The following is an 18,426-nucleotide window of genomic DNA, read 5'->3' on the forward strand; positions in this document are numbered from 1 at the left end:
GTCAGGGTATTTTGATGATGCTTTCCATACAGGATTCATAGCACAACGAAAGTATAAATAGATTTAAATTTGTAAGTGTTATTCGTAATACGAGTTGTCATTTAATACGAACAGTCGGAACTGTACTCTAAGAAAAAACGAGCATGTACATGGCAACATTAGCATACATAGCAAATAAACGAAAGTGAATGTCCTGCTCGCTTTATCTAGTGAATTCACGTTTTTTTTTTTTTTTTAATTTTTTTTTTTTTTTTTTTTTTTTTATAATTAATTATATATAAAATAAAGAGTTTGTAAAAGACGTTTTGGCCCCAACGATCTTCCATAATGGCTCAACGCGTAAACTATCCTCGACGGAAAGGGCTGCGATTGGTTCTAACGGCTGGCGCTGTTTGCCAATGAGTGACACTGATAAAGTTTAGCGGCGATTACGGCAGATCAATGATAAGCACAGAGAAAACTTGCTATGTTATGGATTCACAAGTAAAGCTCTTTAATGGCCGTGAGGAGAGAAACGTCACGTTAACAAGTCAAAGGGCAACAGTCTGAGAAATGGAGTTTACTTCTCAATCGCAGTGACATGGAGGCTGCAAGTTACCTGTAACTCCGCGTCAGCGAAGGACTGCCCAGCAGACACTCGCACGGTAAATGATGCTCAATTTCTGTGTTTTAAGTTGCAGTGTTTTACAGAAGCTCTCGGTCGTCTTCCTACCATAGTATCCTACCGTGACAATGATCGGTTTTGATTTAAAGCTGAACCGATACCGAATTGTCTGCGTCTGCATCGCGGCTCTAGTTTTATGGTATAAGACTGGTTTATAAAAAGTGGATTCCAGCTAGGAAAACATTTAGAACGAAATGATGAGAGGCCATAACGTTAGATATGTGCTCTTTCAGACATTAACTTGCATATCATAATTCAGTGACTTCATATGACGCTAATGAAACAAGAGTTAGACTTACCTCATGCAGACTATGTATACACGTAACGATTTAAGGTAATAAACAGAGTATACCGAGATGGAATGGCAGATGAAGATGGTGTGGAATCCCAATGAAGCAGATTGAGAGTTTAACCTGGCTGTTTTCGGTGAAATTCCATGTTCATTCTGGTCTCCAGCTATGAGGTACATTTTGCGAGTAGGAGCTAACGTTAGAAGTGCTAAAACTAGTAATCTTAACCCGATGCAAGGATGTTTAAATGTACGATCGGCGGATAATGAAAGCGAAATGGTGAAATCAATCAATAGCGAAAATGAAGTGATTGACGAAGCTGTTAACCTTTAACTTTGAGCTGTTACGTGAACACGAACAGAGAGAATGAACAAACTTGTGAGACGTAAACAACGTTGGCAGTTCAAACTTCCGCACCGTGACCGAAACTTCCGCAACGTCACCTGAATACAGCGAAACAGATTGTTTAGATGAGCTTTTATACATGGCTTGCTTGCTTGTTATAGGCTGACGAGATAATTATTATGAATGACATAACATCTCAGTCTTCCTGGTAGAACCTTCGCTAAAGCTTTCATTTCTGCTGTTTTCAAGAGCTCCAGATTGGTCTTTTTGTAAGCAGCACTGGTTGCTTTCGCTTGAACCATTTTTAAACAGGATATAGGCCTTGGATATTAACTTCCCATTTATGTGTAGTTAACTGGTGTCAATAGTTCTTTTATGAAATGTTTTGTTAAATAAAAAGTATAGTATTCATTTTTGTTTTGCTCGTTTTGACACATTATTTAAAATTTGTGGCTAAGAAATAATTATTCATTTTTAGTGTGGTTAGAGATCAGTTTGGTAAATTCTTTACAATAACACTAATTGTAATACAACACTATGAAACCATGACCCATGTGCTCATGCTCACTGAGCAAGCTCAAACACAACATACACAAAAGGTGAAATGAATGAGGAGGCATGTGGACATTCCACAAAATCTAAATCAAGTCATTTTAGCATGTCAGAGTCATCTTTATGCATATAAAAATATTTTCCCAACAACAAAATTGTGGCTAGTGAAAATGGCGAGTGGCTAGTAATGTTGGAAAACTTTTAGCCACACTGGCTAGTGATCAAAGAAGTTAATGTCAAGCCCTGGTTATTATTAAGTCAAATGCATTTGCACTACTATTTATATTTATCATTGCTTATCAATCATCATAAAACAAAATAATCTCTCATTATGTTACTCAAAAGCAGCATTTTAAAAACTCCCTCGTGGGCCGGATGAAAGCGGGCCGAATATGGCCCACCTCTGACATAAACGTTGCTGTAAAAGAAAGTTTATGAAATCACATCAATCTTTCGCTTGTGGCTGAACAACACTTCTGATCATATAACCCATTGGTAAAACATCAGAATCTACACAAGCTTTGCATGACTAAAATAGTTTTAAAACATAACATTACCTTTCTAAAAGAAATACTTCAGCGTGCAAAAGTTTCGATATTGATTCAGGATTTTAAAAAGTTTTGATTCAGCAATACCACTAACACTTTCTCATGTCTCAACAAAAGCCTTTTATTTTTTTGAAAAACACTGAACTAAATTAGAGAACAATGTTTGCAACATGAAGAAATGTTGAAACTAAAATTTTTGAACAGAGATCACTATATAGTAGAAAGTGAAGACGACTCTGCAGCAAGCACCCTCTCCATCCAAGTGTTATTTAGGGTTGTGGTAGGTGTAGACGTTAATAAAACACAACAAGTTACTGTAAAAAGTAGGTGTAGACATTAATAAAACACAACAAGTGACTGTAAAAGGTAGGTGTAGACGTTAACAAAACACAACAAGTTACTGTAAAAGGTAGGTGTAGACGTCAATAAAACACAAGTTACTGTAAAAGGTAGGTGTAGACGTTAATAAAACACAACAAGTGACTGTAAAAGGTAGGTGTAGACGTTAATAAAACACAACAAGTAACTGTAAAAGGTAGGTGTAGACGTTAACAAAACACAACAAGTTACTGTAAAAGGTATGTGTAGACGTTAATAAAACACAACAAGTTACTGTAAAAGGTAGGTGTAGACGTTAACAAAACACAACAAGTTACTGTAAAAGGTATGTGTAGACGTTAACAAAACACAACAAGTTACTGTAAAAGGTATGTGTAGACGTTAACAAAACACAACAAGTTACTGTAAAAGGTATGTGTAGACGTTAACAAAACTCAACAAGTGACTGTAAAAGGTAGGTGTAGATGTTAACAAAACACAACAAGTTACTGTAAAAGGTAGGTGTAGACATTAACAAAACACAACAAGTGACTGTAAAAGGTAGGTGTAGACGTCAATAAAACACAACAAGTTACTGTAAATGGCAAGTTTAGAGTTATTGTAGGTGTAGACATTAATAAAACACAACAGGTTACTGTAAATAGTTGGTTTAGGATTGTGATAGGTGTAGATATTAAAAAACACAACAGGTGTTGTACCTACTAAATGGTAAAAAATTTGCCATTTGAATTTGCATTCATTTTGCCATCACCTCTTTTGGTTTTAACAAACTTCTCCTTCAGGTTTTTCCAAACCTTTTAACAAAAACTTTCTCTTTCCCACTGCTGTTGCAATTACTAGCCAATAATTATTGATAATTAGGTTATCTCTATGATCACGGTTCATAAAGATGTCTGTTCTGTTGTTCTGTTTCCGCCAAAATCTCTTCAGAGTGTTTCATATTCAACTCAAATCAAACGTGGCGCCGCGCCCACTGTTCGCTCAAGTCTCAAAAAAAGAGCATGCGACCACCACAGCACACCCAAAGCGAACATCCACAAAGTCCGTGATGACGTCACATTCGTCGTGTGCACTCAAGCAAACACGTAGAGTATAAACCAGTTGATCCAGCACGCCTCCTTTTTAAAATCGTACATTTTTGTACGACTGAGCTCGTAGGAATTTGTACGAATTAGCCACTAAACTGACAATACGCAAAATACTTACGTTTCTCCGTGAGATCAGGCTGCCAGGCAGCTACAAAGTCACTGCTAGTGTGAATGAGGCATTAAATGACTATCACAGCATCTGCCCTAGAAGTTCAACATCTAATCTGTCTGAGGGATTCATCAACCAGCAAAGCACAAACAAAACGTTCAAAGCAATCGGTGCTCAAATTCACCCACTGGTTTTCATTAACTCCTTCAAGTGGACTATATTAGTGGGCTAATGTGGGGAACATTGAATGAGGGGCAATTTCCGATACAGCTGTAGCATGCGCACTTGCACAAGCTAACAAGTGTTGCTTTGCAGTGAAAAAGAAACATGAAATTGAAAAGCAAATAGCTCCTTGCTGAAAATTATTGCAGGTCTGTTGAAGGTCACCTTTGAACCATCCCTTGCCCTGTTTCTTGCTTGTACAATGGCTGTGAACCAGTCAAGACATATTTCACACTGCAGAACTCTAAGCATCTCTCAAGCATCAACAACACACAAGCTCTTTTTTTTTTTTTTTAGAATTTGTCTTTGATAATACACAGTTTAACTGTCACTACCATGAATGAGCACTGAACTGTCTGAAATATTGAGGGAAAGTCCATCCAGCATTATTTTCTCCAACAATCCATCATACTTATGCCTAGTTCAGACTGCGTGATTTTAGCCCCGATTTTGGCTCGCCGACAGGTTTTGAGAAATCGCCGACAAATGCCTGAAATCACAGGCAAATCGCTGCTCGTGCACGTGAGTGACAATCACACAGTATGAACGATCAAAGACGCGATCTGAGAGAATCGCCGATGAGTCGCCGATGCCTGCGAGATATTTGGCATGCTAAATATCTGGAGCTGTCGGCGATTCAAATCATGCCGTGTGAATTGAGTTTTGACTGAAAATAACATCAGCGATCGCCTACAGCCAACGAGAGAGCAGCTTTCACTTGTGTGTGTGTATAGCTGCTGCAGGCCAGCGGGAGGCTGAGGGAGAAGTTAAAAGCGCTCTTTTTCGGTTTATTTGGACTCACGAAATGAAGGAAAAACTAGTGGAGGTTTGACAGGACTCAGGAGCAACCGTGTCTGTTTGACGGTTCATACAGAAAAAAATTAGTTTATTATCAACGTTGAGGAGAAATGGCTAATTCCCTTTAAACCCAGGTGAGCAAACATGTACATGTTCTACCCCATTAAAGGCTTCTTTCTCAATATGTAGTTATGAGAACGTAGTTTGGACGAAGTTGTCGGCGATTCTTCCTATAGTAAAGTCATGCAATCTGAAAGCCCCTGTCCTCGATCCATCTTGCAGTGTAAACAAAGCAGCGACGAAACACTAGCCCAGATAGTCATGCAGTGTGAAAACATCTGTGACACGACTACTTTGAAAATCATGCAGTCTGAACTCGGCATTACAGTCTGTAAAAGAATTCAAGCGGCTTAAACTATTTATTTAGTAACTAGTTCCATAGTTCTGTTTGTGTGTTTGTGTCTCTATTTCTCTATTCAAAGTGTTAGAATAATTTAGTAGTTGCTTGTCAACATTAGTTATTCTGAGTTTGTTGAATAGTTTAATGTCTTTAAAGCACATTTGTCAACTATGAGAGTGCGCTTATACAGACACTTTTTTTTCTGTTTTGTGCAGTCCAACGTAGGCTCATTCTGAAAACGTACCCCTATATACATTTCTGGATATCACAAATTATGTAGCCAGAGGTATGTATGCAGTGCTTAATTTGTGCGCGGACAAAAGTGAAGAGTGGGAGGGGGATGGTGGGGCATTGGATGGCGGAGGGGAAAGTGAAGAGGTTTGGGGAGTAGCAGACGAAAGTGAAAGTGAACAGCAGATGGGGAGAAGGGCAGTTGAGAAGGAAGATTGGTAAAATGAACGCTAGAAGGCGATGTGATGATTTTTTTTTTTCATGCTCACCAGCTGACCACTTTTCCAAATGATCAACTAGAAGTCAAGTTATTATAGTGTGTGTGTATATATATACATATATATATATATATATATATATATATATATATATATATATATATATATATATATATATATATATATATATATATATATATATATATATACATACATACATATATATATATATATATATATATATATATATATATATATATATATATATATATACACATATATACATATATATATATATATATATATATATATATATATATATATATATACACATATATATATATATATATATATATATATATATATATATATATATATATATATATATATATATATATACACATATATATATATATATATATATATATATATATACATATATATATATATATATATATATATACATATATATATATACATATATATATATATATATATACATATATATATATACATATATATATATATATATATATATATATATATATATATACACATACATACATATATATATATATATATATATATATATGTATATATATATATATGAGCAATATCACACAAGTAGCAGTGCGATATGGCTGTATATCGGCACTGGTGGGAGGCGTGCGTTGGCATAAGGCCGCAGGCCAAGTGCCTTAGTGCCCCCACCAGTGCCGATATACAGCCATACCGCACTGCTACGAGTGTGGTATTGCGTTTATACAACAGTTTGACGGCATAATTGTGTATATAAAAACAAAATCAAACATGGAGAGTCTCAAAAACCCTTTTGTATAAGGAACTACTTTCTTCCGGATTCAAATCATAAGCTGACAGTTAAACAGTTGAGCGTGCATCTTTTAAACTTTAGATCTGTAGAGTCTGCTTTTCGCTGGCTGTATGTGGGCGGAGTAATACACAAAGGTTAAAGAGGCTGTAGGAGTTCTGATGTTTGTGTCTGTGTTGCATATATTGCAGTATTGTACTGTGTTGCAGTGCAGTTGCTAGAAAGTATTTAAACCCTTTGTAATTACTTGAATATGGTTATAAATTTCCCAGAAAATTTGTTCTGATTATAGCAATAAAAAACATGGTCTTCAACTAATACCATACAAATATTATATATTTTTGACGTTTTATTGAACACAGCAAGTAAACATTCACAGTGCAAGGTGGAAAAAAGTATGAATCATTAGGTTTATTAATTGGTTGACCTTCCTTTGACAGCAATAACTTCAACCAAAAGTTTCATATAGTTGCATATCAGACCTGCACAGTCAGAGACCCTACTATCAAACAGCATAGATCAGGGGTGGGCAAACTCTGTCCTGGAGGGCCGGTGTCCTGCACAGTTTTGCTCCAACACTAATCAAACACACCTGAACATGGTAATCAGTGTTTCCAAAATCACTAGAAATCTATAAGCAGGTGTGTTTGATTAGAGTTGGAGCTAAACTGTGCAGGACACCGGCCCTCCAGGACCGAGTTTGCCCACCCCTGGCATAGGCTGTTTCTCAATATGCATTCTTCAGCGGTCTTGCATCCTCGTGTTCTCGTGCAACGTCATCATCAGCTGCCTAAGTTCAGTTCCAATACTCAAGACCGTAAGTACGAAGGACGCGTGAAACTTTTCCGGATGTGATCTTGATATCGAGGACGCACTGATGCAGACTTGAGCGCCAAACTCGCTCTGGAAGTCCCAGAAGTCATTGCGACTGGAGGTGGGAAGCGCAGCATTTTTTTTAGATTCATTATTAAATTTCAGAGATATCACTTATTTACCTCAGGAGTTTCCCTAAATGAAACGGTGAAAGTAAACATCAACATGAATATCTTAATAAAGGAATAAACACATTAAGTGTGTTTGTTTGCTGAAATTCGTATTAAAATCTGTTTTATTTATATTGTGCAACATATATTTATAATGTTTTTATGCAAAATATATATTTTGAAAAGGGGAAAAAAGCATAAATCGTTGTATGAAAGCTGTAATGTTTAAATAATTTACCATTTAAAACACGTGAAGGTCATGTGACCATCAGGAAGAACGCAGCATCTCAATTCTCAAAGGACGCGTTCTCTGCCCTTGCGGTCTCCTGAGTTCGTTCTTCCGAGGACACCTGGCAAGACCGGTCTCCACAAGAACACAAGTCCGTTCTCTCCGTTCTTGGAATTGAGAAACAGCCATAGATTCACCAAGAGGCGACACTCTAGTGCAATTTGGGAAACAGCCACTAGATGGCAGCCATTTTGGAATGAAAACGCTCATAGAACAACAGCATATTATAAGGCTGTAAAATAAACTATTAAAAGTGCTGATGGTTGTGAAAATGTGTTGTATTGTCATCTTTCAGGTTGTATCTCAGCTTTAATGTGCTTTTTAAATAAATAAATAAAAACAAAGCAGCTGCCAGCCATCGCAACAGCAATAAGATCCAATGGAACGCAGATCACTTTCATTCCAAAATGGTGGAACCCGGGGCTGTTGCTGGGAACATTCTTTTGAGTGTTGCCTCTTGGTCATTCTAAGCTCTTTGCTACTATGAAGTGTTAATGTGGCACCAGTTGCATTTTTTTGAGAAGTAACTTCAATAACTTAAAGATCTTTCATAGAAATTAAAAGCAAAGGAGTTATTTTAGTTACTTGACGAAAAGTTAATTGAAATTAAGTACCCCAACACTGCTAATGAGTAAGATCTAAAGCTTGATTAGCCAAGATTGATCAATTCTGTATTTATATTTTCTTAAAAATAAAAAAACTTATGCTTTATTATATTAATAACTAGATAAAAAGTAATCAGATTACATAAATCGGGTTACTTGTAATCTCAAGCTTGATGGGACAAGGTTGATCAATTTTAAACCCTGTCAAACTGTGAAGGCAGAAAACATCAAATTTACTCTAGGAAATGTGCTTTCAAGACAGATACATGTACTGGATGGCCAATTCAGCATTTATATTTTCTTAAAAAATAAAAATGAATGGCTGATGTTATTTTATGTTGCTATTTATATATTTACACGACAAAAAATGATCTGATTACATAAATCAAGTTACTTGGAATAAATTACCCAAACAATTCTCACAAGTAAGATCTCAAGCTTGATGAGCCAAGGTTGATACATTTTAAACTCAGTCAAACCATGAAGGCGTACAACATCTAATTTACTCTGTAGGTATTTTGCTGTTAAGACAGGCACATGTACTGGATGGCAATTCTGTATTTAAATTTTCTTAGAAAGTAAGCATTTTATTTTATTAGTTGCTTAACAAAATGTCATCTGATTAAATAAGTCCAAGTTACTTGTAATGAAGTACCCCAACACTGCTCATGAGTAAGATCTAAAGCTTGATGAGCCAAAGATGGCCAATTTTTATTTATATATCCATAGAAATTAAAAACTAATGCATTAATTCATGTTGCTAGATTAAAAAGTCATCCGATTACATAAATCAAGTAACTTGTAATCTCAAGCTTGATGGGACAAGGTTGATCAATTTTAAACACTGTCAAACTGTGATGGCAGAAAATATCCAATTTACTCTAGGAAATTTGCTTTGAAGACAGATACATGTACTGGATGATCAATTCAGCATTTATATTTTCTTATTATTTATATTATACTTGTAATGAAGTACCTCAACAGTGCTTATGAGTAAAACTGCGGTCACACTGGGCTTTTCCTCCCATAGACTTCTATTCATACACACGCGAATACGTCAGACCGGAAACGCGGGGTCTTGCTACAGTGCAAAGTTCAAGCTTGGTGAACTGTGACCTGCGAAAACGCATCACTTGACTGCGTGAGACCAATCAATGATCAAAACATGACCTCTCTGGACATAAATTTAAAACATGGAGCAATCGCTCGCTTTTTTAAATGTCTAATAATCTGGTTTAATCCTATCCCTTTTCGCTGCGCCGCACGACAGAATATTGCATGCTTAAACCCTAATGTGACCACAGCTTAAGACCTAAAGCTTGATGAGTCAAGGATGGCCAATTCTGTATTTAAATTTCTTTAGAAATAAAAAATGAATGCCTTATGTTATTATTTACTTGGCAAAAAATAATCTGATTACATAAATCAAGTTACTTGTAAAGCCTGGTTTATACTTCTGCGTCAAGTGACCGGCGTAACCCACGGCGCATGCAACGCCCGTAGCTGTGCATTTATACTTCTGCGCGCTGTCTCTGTTGGTCTGCATTAACACTTCCGAAAAGCTAGTTGGCAGTGAGGTGTAAATGTTCCTCTGTGTCGAGTTTCTTCGCTGCTGTTTTGCATTTCCTGAACGGTTCCGGGATGTACAAGTGGCTCAAACTCGCTCTATTTGAGGCAGGAACCGGCGGACGTGCAACAACTTTAACTATGAGGTAAACACAAAACAAAACTTTCCATCCGGGGCTCCTTCACAGGACTCCACAATTGTAAACAATCGCTCCATTGGGCTCGCGCCATTCGCACGGCTCTTGGTCCCGCCCAGACTTGTCAGTACTACCAAGCCGACCAATCACAGAGCTTGCGCTATGCGTTGTTGCGACGTGTAGTTACATTTTTTGAGAGGTGCACGTCAGTGACGCCGACGGCCACGGCGAAGGGCTATGCGTCAACGCCGTAGCATATGCCGGCGTTTGACGCAGAAGTATAAATCAGCCTTAAGCCTGGTTTATACTTCTGCGTCAAGTGACCGGCGTGACCCACGACGCATGCAACGCACGTAGCTGTGCATTTATACTTCTGCGCGCTGTTTCTGTCGGTCTGCATTAACACTTCCAAAACACTAGTTGGCAGTGAGGTGTTAATGTTCCTCTGTGTCGAGTTTCTTCTCTGATCTTTTGCTTTTCCTGAACACTTCCTGGATATACAAGTGGCTCAAACTCGCTCATTTTGAGGAAGGAACCGGCGGACGTGCAACAACTTTAACTACAAGGTAAACACAAAACAAAACTTTCCATCCGGAGCTCCTTCACGGGACTCCACACTTATAAACAATCACTCCATTGGGCTTGCGTCCAGCTCGCACCATTCGCGCGGCTCTTGGTCCCGCCCAGACTCGTCAGCGCTACCAAGCCGACCAATCACAGAGCTTGCGCTACGCGTCGTTCCGACGTGTAGTTACATTTTTTGAGAGGTGCACGTCAGTGACGCCAACGGCCACGACGAAGGGCTATGCATCAACGCCGTAGCATATGCCGGCGTTTGACGCAGAAGTATAAATCAGCCTTTAATGAAGTACCCCAACAATGCTGATAAGTAAGATCTCAAGCTTGATGAGCCAAGATTAATACATTTTAAACTCTTTCAAACTGTGAAGGCAGAAAACATCTAATTTACTCAAGGAAATTTGCTTTCAAGACAGACACATATCATGGATGGCCAATTCTGTATGCTCGTGCCCTTGAAGGCTTCTACAGCACTCACATTGCTCCTCATTGCCACGTCAGATTGAACACTGTCTGATCACAGTATGTGTGTTTGTTCCTAAAAGAGATCAGTTGGTTTTGTCTTGTATGCTGACACCAGCATTAATGTTTCACAAGTCTGACGGGGGGAAAAACTTAAAAACAAACTAATACAAGTTTCATTCTGTTCCTGAATTAGTCCTATTGGAAAAATGCAAACGAGGCTCATTCTGAAAACTATATACAGTGGCTATAGAAAAGAATCACCCCCCTTCAAAATAATAACATTTTGTTGCATTGTTGCCTGAAATGTAGACAGACACAGTTTTGTTTTATCTCATACCTGCCAACACTCCTGTTTTTCCAAGGTGTCTCCCGTATTTCAAACCCATCTCTCGTTTTAGTCTGTGTCCCACGCGCCACCGTGCAGCACTAGTGAGCCCTTTTATTTTCTCAAACATCAGACATCATCTACATAAACAGTGGCGCCTGCAGCCGTACGGCTTTACACACTGTGCATACCTACCATGAGAGGGTGGGAATTAATGCTGCTTTTTATTTATTTATTTATTTATTTATTTATTTATTTATTATTATTATTTTTATGACATAATTTTCTATAGATTATTAAACAGTATACATTACAGCTGCTTTTCACTGGCCCACCACATTCTTACGTACCTATTTTATTTATTAAAACAATTATTTCATTGACTTTAATATAATTAACCATAAAATAAAATTACTAACCCGTATTAAAATCTTAAAATAATGAAATAGCCTATTATTTTATTCGTGGCAAGAGCTTGATTAATTTGATTGACATCCTAGGCAATGAGACCTTTACTTCTCCTGACTGAGAGTGAGTTTATTGCATGCAGAGCTGTATTTGGTAGCACTTAGCCTAAACTCACTCTGATCCGGGAGAGAACTTTACCAACAGGTACGTGCACTGCTGGAAGACTTTTTTTTTCCTGCTGCACATCGAATAAAGACACGCCACTGTCCACAACATCTTATATCCAGGCACGGATATATGGATATAATAATGCAACTATAACACAAAAGCAATATCATTATTGTTGCATTATCATTGTTTATTTTTCTGTTATGTATGGAGATTTGAATATATTTCCCTACACTACACTTCCACACTACATTTTGGTAATTTTCCCTCTAAATAAAATCGATTTGCTTTCTGGCCCGGTTTGGCATGGAATGCAACGGTTCAGCATAAAAATATATATATGCATAGATTATGGTAGAGACATTTTTTCTTTTTTCCTATGATAACAGACATGTGCAGGAACCCCCAAAATTAATTAGAGCAAGCTAGACCACACAGAACCTAAAAGTTCACTTTCTAATTTAAGTTTATAAAAAAAAACACTCTTTTTTAGGTGTTTATTATAAGATAGACAACATATATAGATATTTTAAACACTTTCAATAGTGTTTTACGAAAATTCAAAGAGTTTTCTTTAAAATGATAACAAATTTTTGTATTTACACCTCTGCATGTGGAATTGGGAAGCTTTTAAATTTGGGTAGGCAAAATCCAGGCAGAAATCTCAAAATAACAGCAGAGTTGAACTGGTTAACATAAAAGCATTTTTACTATATATTTGTCACTACCTTTATACACTAGTGAAGGCTGATTTATACTTCTGCGTCAAAAACCGAAGTATGCTACGGCACTGACGCATAGCCCTTCGCCGTGGCCGTCGGCGTCGCTGACGTGCACCTCTCAAAAAATGTAACTACACGTCGCAACGACGCGTAGCGTAAGCTCTGTGATTGGTTGGCTTGGTAGCGCTGACGAGCCTAGGCGTGGCCCAGAGCCGAGTGAATACTGCGAGCCTGATGGAGCGATTGTTTACAAGTCTGGAGTCCCGTAAAGGAGCTCCGGATGTAAAAGTTTTGTTTTGTGTTTACCTCATAGTTAAAGTTGTTGCACGTCCGCCGGTTCCTGCCTCAAAATGAGCGAGTTTGAGCCACTTGTACATCCCGGAGGTGTTCAGGAAAAGCAAAACAACAGCGAAGAAACTCAACACAGAGGAACATTTACACCTCACAGCCAACTAGCGTTTCGGAAGTGTTAATGCAAACCAACAGAGACAGCGCGCAGAAGTATAAATGCACAGCTACAGGCGTTGCATGCGCCGTGGGTTACGCCGGTCACTTAACGCAGAAGTATAAACCAGGCTTGACAGTTAACATATAGCTTCACTTAAGTACATTTAGTTTAGAGCACAATTTTTCTTTTATTTGTTTGCCTTAACTACGCTGAACCCCCATCAGTAGCAGGCTTATAATTGGAATCCGAAGATGCAACTAAAAATTAATTCGGTCTGTGAGCACGAGGATACAAATGAAAGATCCTGATGATGAGACCCAGCATATTAAACTACATCACCAACAACTCCATACTTTATTAATAAGCTTCATGGGACCAAACGCTCGAAGCAAACAGAGGTCAGAGGCAGAGACGAGTTGTTGAATGGCTGCGAGTATACTGTGTGAATCTGCATGTGAACACTGGTGAGTTGTGGGTGGAGCTGCGTGAGGTGAGGCTTTTTGGCTGCTGTCACAGACACATCAGAGCACAACATCAATCAAGCCCTTTCATTAGAGGCTGTCTAGGTCTCTCAGCGCCTCCATCAGCAGATGAGTCCTCCATTATTGATCAAACCAAATACATCCAGCAGCCCTGCTTTCACTGTTTCACTCCCAGCTTGGAAGTTTACAGCCGCATCCAGAGAAGCAAAAGGGGTTTCTTCCTCAAAAACGTAGAACTGACTTGCACAGGTGTTATACACTGGACCAGAAATTAGTCAATTTAATTAATTAATAACAAAAGTGTACTAATAAGCTCAATGTAGGGCTTTTTATTTTACTGAAAATAAATGTAATGATGCAGCAGTGTACGCTGTAAAATGTAATAAGTTGACCTTACTTAGAAATTTTAAGGCAAATCCTCAATTTTTCAAAGTAGTGTCTTAATTTTAAGTTTGCATAACTTAAAACAGTTTGTATTTCCAACTTCCTAATAAAGTAAACTTCAGTACTGTTGACTTAAAATAATTAGTTGTTTTAAATTCTTATTAGTGGGTGATGCGGTGGCGCAGTGGGTAGCATGAAGAATGTCATTGGTTCGAGTCTTGGCTGGGTCAGTTGGTGTTTCTGTTTGGAGTTTGCATGTCTTCCCCGTGTTCGAGTGGGTTTTCTCCAGGTGCTCCGGTTTCCCCCACAAGTCCAAAGGCATCTGGTACAGGAGAATGGGTACGTTAAATTGTCCGCAGTGTATGTGTGTGAATGAGTGTGTATGGGTGTTTTCCAGTGATGGGTTGTGGCTGGAAGGGCATTCGCTGCGTAAAACATGCTGGACAAGTTGGCTGTTTATTCCGCTCTGGCCACCCCGGATAAATAAAGGGACTAAGCCAAAAAGAAAATGAATGAATGAAATAGTTATTAGTGTTCACATTACTAGGAAAATATTAGAAAACCGACTGCCTTAAAATTGTCAAGTAAGCTGAACTAAAACATTTATGTAAAGACAAGAACAAATACCTTACTTACTCCCAGGGGCCTCATGTATCAACGATGTGTACGCTCAAAACTTTGTGTACTCCAGATTTCACGCTCATGTTTGGATTTACTAACGATAAAATGAACATGAGAATGTGCGTTGGTCCACGCCAACTTCATGTCTGGCGTACGTGCATTTCTTGAGTCTGTTTTATTTCCATTGGCAACTCCAAGAGGCAATTGTGTTAAATTGCACACTACAAAGTATCTTTGAGCCATGCCATGCCAGCTATATGGGACGGGATCATCCGCATGTCTAGCAAGTATATAAGGTTTTCATACCATGCAGTTGACCAGCCAAACATTAAAGTGCAATTTGCAGCGAACGCCAGTTTTCCTAATGTAATTGGAGCGATCTACTGCAAGCACATTGCTATAAAGACGCCATCTGAAGACTAATTTGCATACGTGTATCGAAAACATTTCTATTCAATAAATGTGCAAATAAATGTTTAACAAATACTGTGGCAAGGTGGCCATGGTCAACCCATGATTAATTCATCCTCCAAAACAGCATGGTTGGGATGAGGCTCCAAGGTGGCAGGCACTCGGTCAGTTTTGGAGCGGGCAATTGAGCAGCTGAAATGCCGGTGGCGCTGCCTTGATAAGAGTGGTGGGTTGCTGCTATACCACCACAGCAAAGTGTTCCTCTAATACATCTGTGTCTCCCACAGACACGGATAATACTCCAGACAGTAAAGTAGATCCACAATTGAGGTAACTCTTTCCTCAAAGGGTGTTAGTTCAGCATCCCCTGTTCCCCCACCTGTTCGGTCCACTCTTTGACAGTGCGCCGCTGTTCTCCTCTTAAACTGCACCTTTATATCAGACCATTTATTTTTTAATACGCTCACAGTGCGATGTTCAAACCCCACTGCGTCAACCACGTCAGCTAAACTCTCCCACTCTATTTTTTTTCTTTTGCTATTAATTCTGGAGGACAAACTTGCAAATAACACAGTTTTTCACCGGTCTACCTCCGATAGGAGCACCTCCAATTCAAATTCTGTGAAGTTTCTCTTTTTGCTTGCTTTTGCCATTGCTTTTTCGTTTGGTTTTGCCAAAGTGGAGTCATTATCATATTTATTAGGGGGAGGAGGCAGGGAGGGGTTTTGCGCTCGTGCTCGTGCGCTCAGTTTCACGTTAATTCGGATGTACAAAGAGAATATGTGTGGGATTCAGTGTACGCAGTGCATACATCTGATTATTTTACTGCTACGCACATTTACATCTTTGTCCAAACGCAATGTTTTAGTATGATTTCAAAGCAAGTCTTTGTACATGAGGCCCCAGGACACACACATACTCTACAGACAATTTCGCTTACCAAATTCCCCTATATCTCCACACATAAATGCCAACTGACCCAGCCGGGGCTCAAACCAGCAACCTTCTGCTTTGAAGCGACAGCTCACCCACTGCGCCAACTGTCTTCTCAGTTCTCTCATTACCATTCTCTATCATTAACATGCTTTTGACACATGATCAATCAAAAGTTGTAAATACATTTTATTGCAAGTCAAAATGACTTAAATCTATTTGATTTAACACTTTAATATGCTAAAAAGATGGGATAACTTGTTTAAATATTGTAGGTATAAGGTAAAACTTAACATCCAGGCAAAAAGACTTGCATTTTGACTATTTTTGTAAATTGATATTTTGTTCTTGTTCAAAAACAAGGTATTCCAGTACTGGGTTGTGGCAGGAGGGGAATATACTGCGTAAAACATATGCCAGAGTAGTTGGCGGTTCATTCAGCTGTAGCGACCCTTGATAAATCAGGGACTAAACTGAAGGAAAATGAATGAATCAATCAAACATGAGGAAGAAGTCAGAATTATTCAGTGTGGTAGGTGATGGGATGTCAAAGGAACCAAAACACAATTTGCTTTTGTAATCTGATATTGGGCGTCACGGTGGCGCATGTTTTCCCTGTGTTCATGTGGGTTTCCTCTGGGTGCTCCGGTTTTCCCCACAGTTCAAAGATGTGGTATATGTGAATTAAATAAGTGTAGTTTATGTGTGTGAATGCAAGAGTGTATGATTGTTTCCCAGTGTTGGGTTGGAGCTGGAAGGGCATCCGCTGCTAAAAAAACATATAAGTTGGCGGTTCATTCCGCTGTGGTGACCCCTGATTAATAAAGGGACTAAGCTGAAAAGAAAATACATGAGTAATCTGATACTTATGAACTAAATATTCCAACTACAACAACAAGAAAGTAAGACTTTGGCATCGTTAGCCCAGTGGTTAATATGCCAATTTAGCGCAACAGCGTTCCAATCCCAGCTTGTGGACTTTCAATAGGGTATATGCAGAGCTAGTGTTTCTTCCTATATTGTTAAACTTCCAATGAACGGTTATTATGACTTTTTTTCCATTTTATTTAGTTCCTTTTACAGCATCAATGTTGTAATGTAATAAAAATACAATCAGTTAAATAGACTTTGGCATTCATTTAGTTGTTCAAGCGTAAAACAAATGAAAAGGCGTTTACTCGCACGAGCCCTTCAGTATCGACAGGCTAGCGCAGAAGCTCCATTAAATACTGGGGTAAAATAAATGTTCATATTTTAAAGACATGGCAGGGAAAATTTTAATTGAATGCAGTGCTTCTTGTACAATCTTAGACCCACTTTATATCGGATATCACTCAGCCAGTGGTGATCACTGACTTTTAAAAAAAAAAAACAGACCCTAAACGGCCCGATTTTGTAATGGCATACAGTTCACCAGAAGCGCTAAACCCAGGTTACAGACAAATTAAAAGTCCTTCCGCATACTTCCGCATATACCCTATTCCATCCTCCCTCTCTCCCATTTATTTTCCAGCCATCCTACTGTCCTATCAAATAAGGCTATTACATGCTGTGTAAATTGCATACGAGTAAATAAAAACATAATAACAAAGGTGAATTACCATCCCACAGGCGAGTCTTATTTGGTGTGAACCCAGTCGTCTTGGCCATTGTCACCACTGACTGGCTTGATTTGGGACTTGTGGAGCTGCACATCGATAGATTTGTTCTCGAGTGTTTGGACTTCCAGCAGTGAAACTTAAACCACACTGAACTGAACTAAACTGAACTTCAACTCTGAAAACTGAACAGACACAGTTTCAATTTACTAGAACTTCTATGTTAAGCTGCTCTGACACAATCCACATTGTAAAAGCGCTATAGAAATAAACATGAATTGAACTGAATCTTTTTTGTGTTCTCAACAAAACCACTTAAGAGTGAGCAAATGGTTAGTAAACTTAAATTTTGGGGTGAACAATCTCTTTAAGTCAAAAAAAAAAGAAACCTATAGTTTCAATGTGCAAAAAAAAAAAAAAAACGTTTAATGTGAGATGTAAAGCTGAAATTATGAGAAACAAAGCCATGTTAATGGATATCAAGGCACAACGTGACATTTAAAATATCAAGTATAAATAATAAAGTCAGAATATTACATTTAATGTAGAAAATACAGTGACTTATGTTTATGTATTTTAGTGAAAGCCCACAGATATTTCTTTTTTAATTGACTTGGGATAAGGCTAAGGGCTTTTTTTTTTTCAAGCACCATTTCGTATGTTACCTCT

General features: G+C 38.2%; 1 long non-coding RNA gene across 1 annotated transcript in view; it reads left to right on the top strand.

Annotated features, from left to right (window-relative positions):
• The first annotated feature begins 404 nt into the window (after positions 1-404).
• The window catches only part of LOC103909778 (uncharacterized), a 56,524-nt gene continuing 38,502 nt past the window's right edge, over positions 405-18,426 (top strand). The window contains exon 1 of the long non-coding RNA XR_011006343.2: positions 405-644. This is a non-coding gene — a long non-coding RNA (uncharacterized lncRNA). The remainder of the gene's footprint in view (positions 645-18,426) is intronic.

Source organism: Danio rerio, chromosome 2 (genome assembly GCF_049306965.1).
Source record: "Danio rerio strain Tuebingen ecotype United States chromosome 2, GRCz12tu, whole genome shotgun sequence".
In the NCBI taxonomy this organism is placed as follows: domain Eukaryota; kingdom Metazoa; phylum Chordata; class Actinopteri; order Cypriniformes; family Danionidae; genus Danio; species Danio rerio.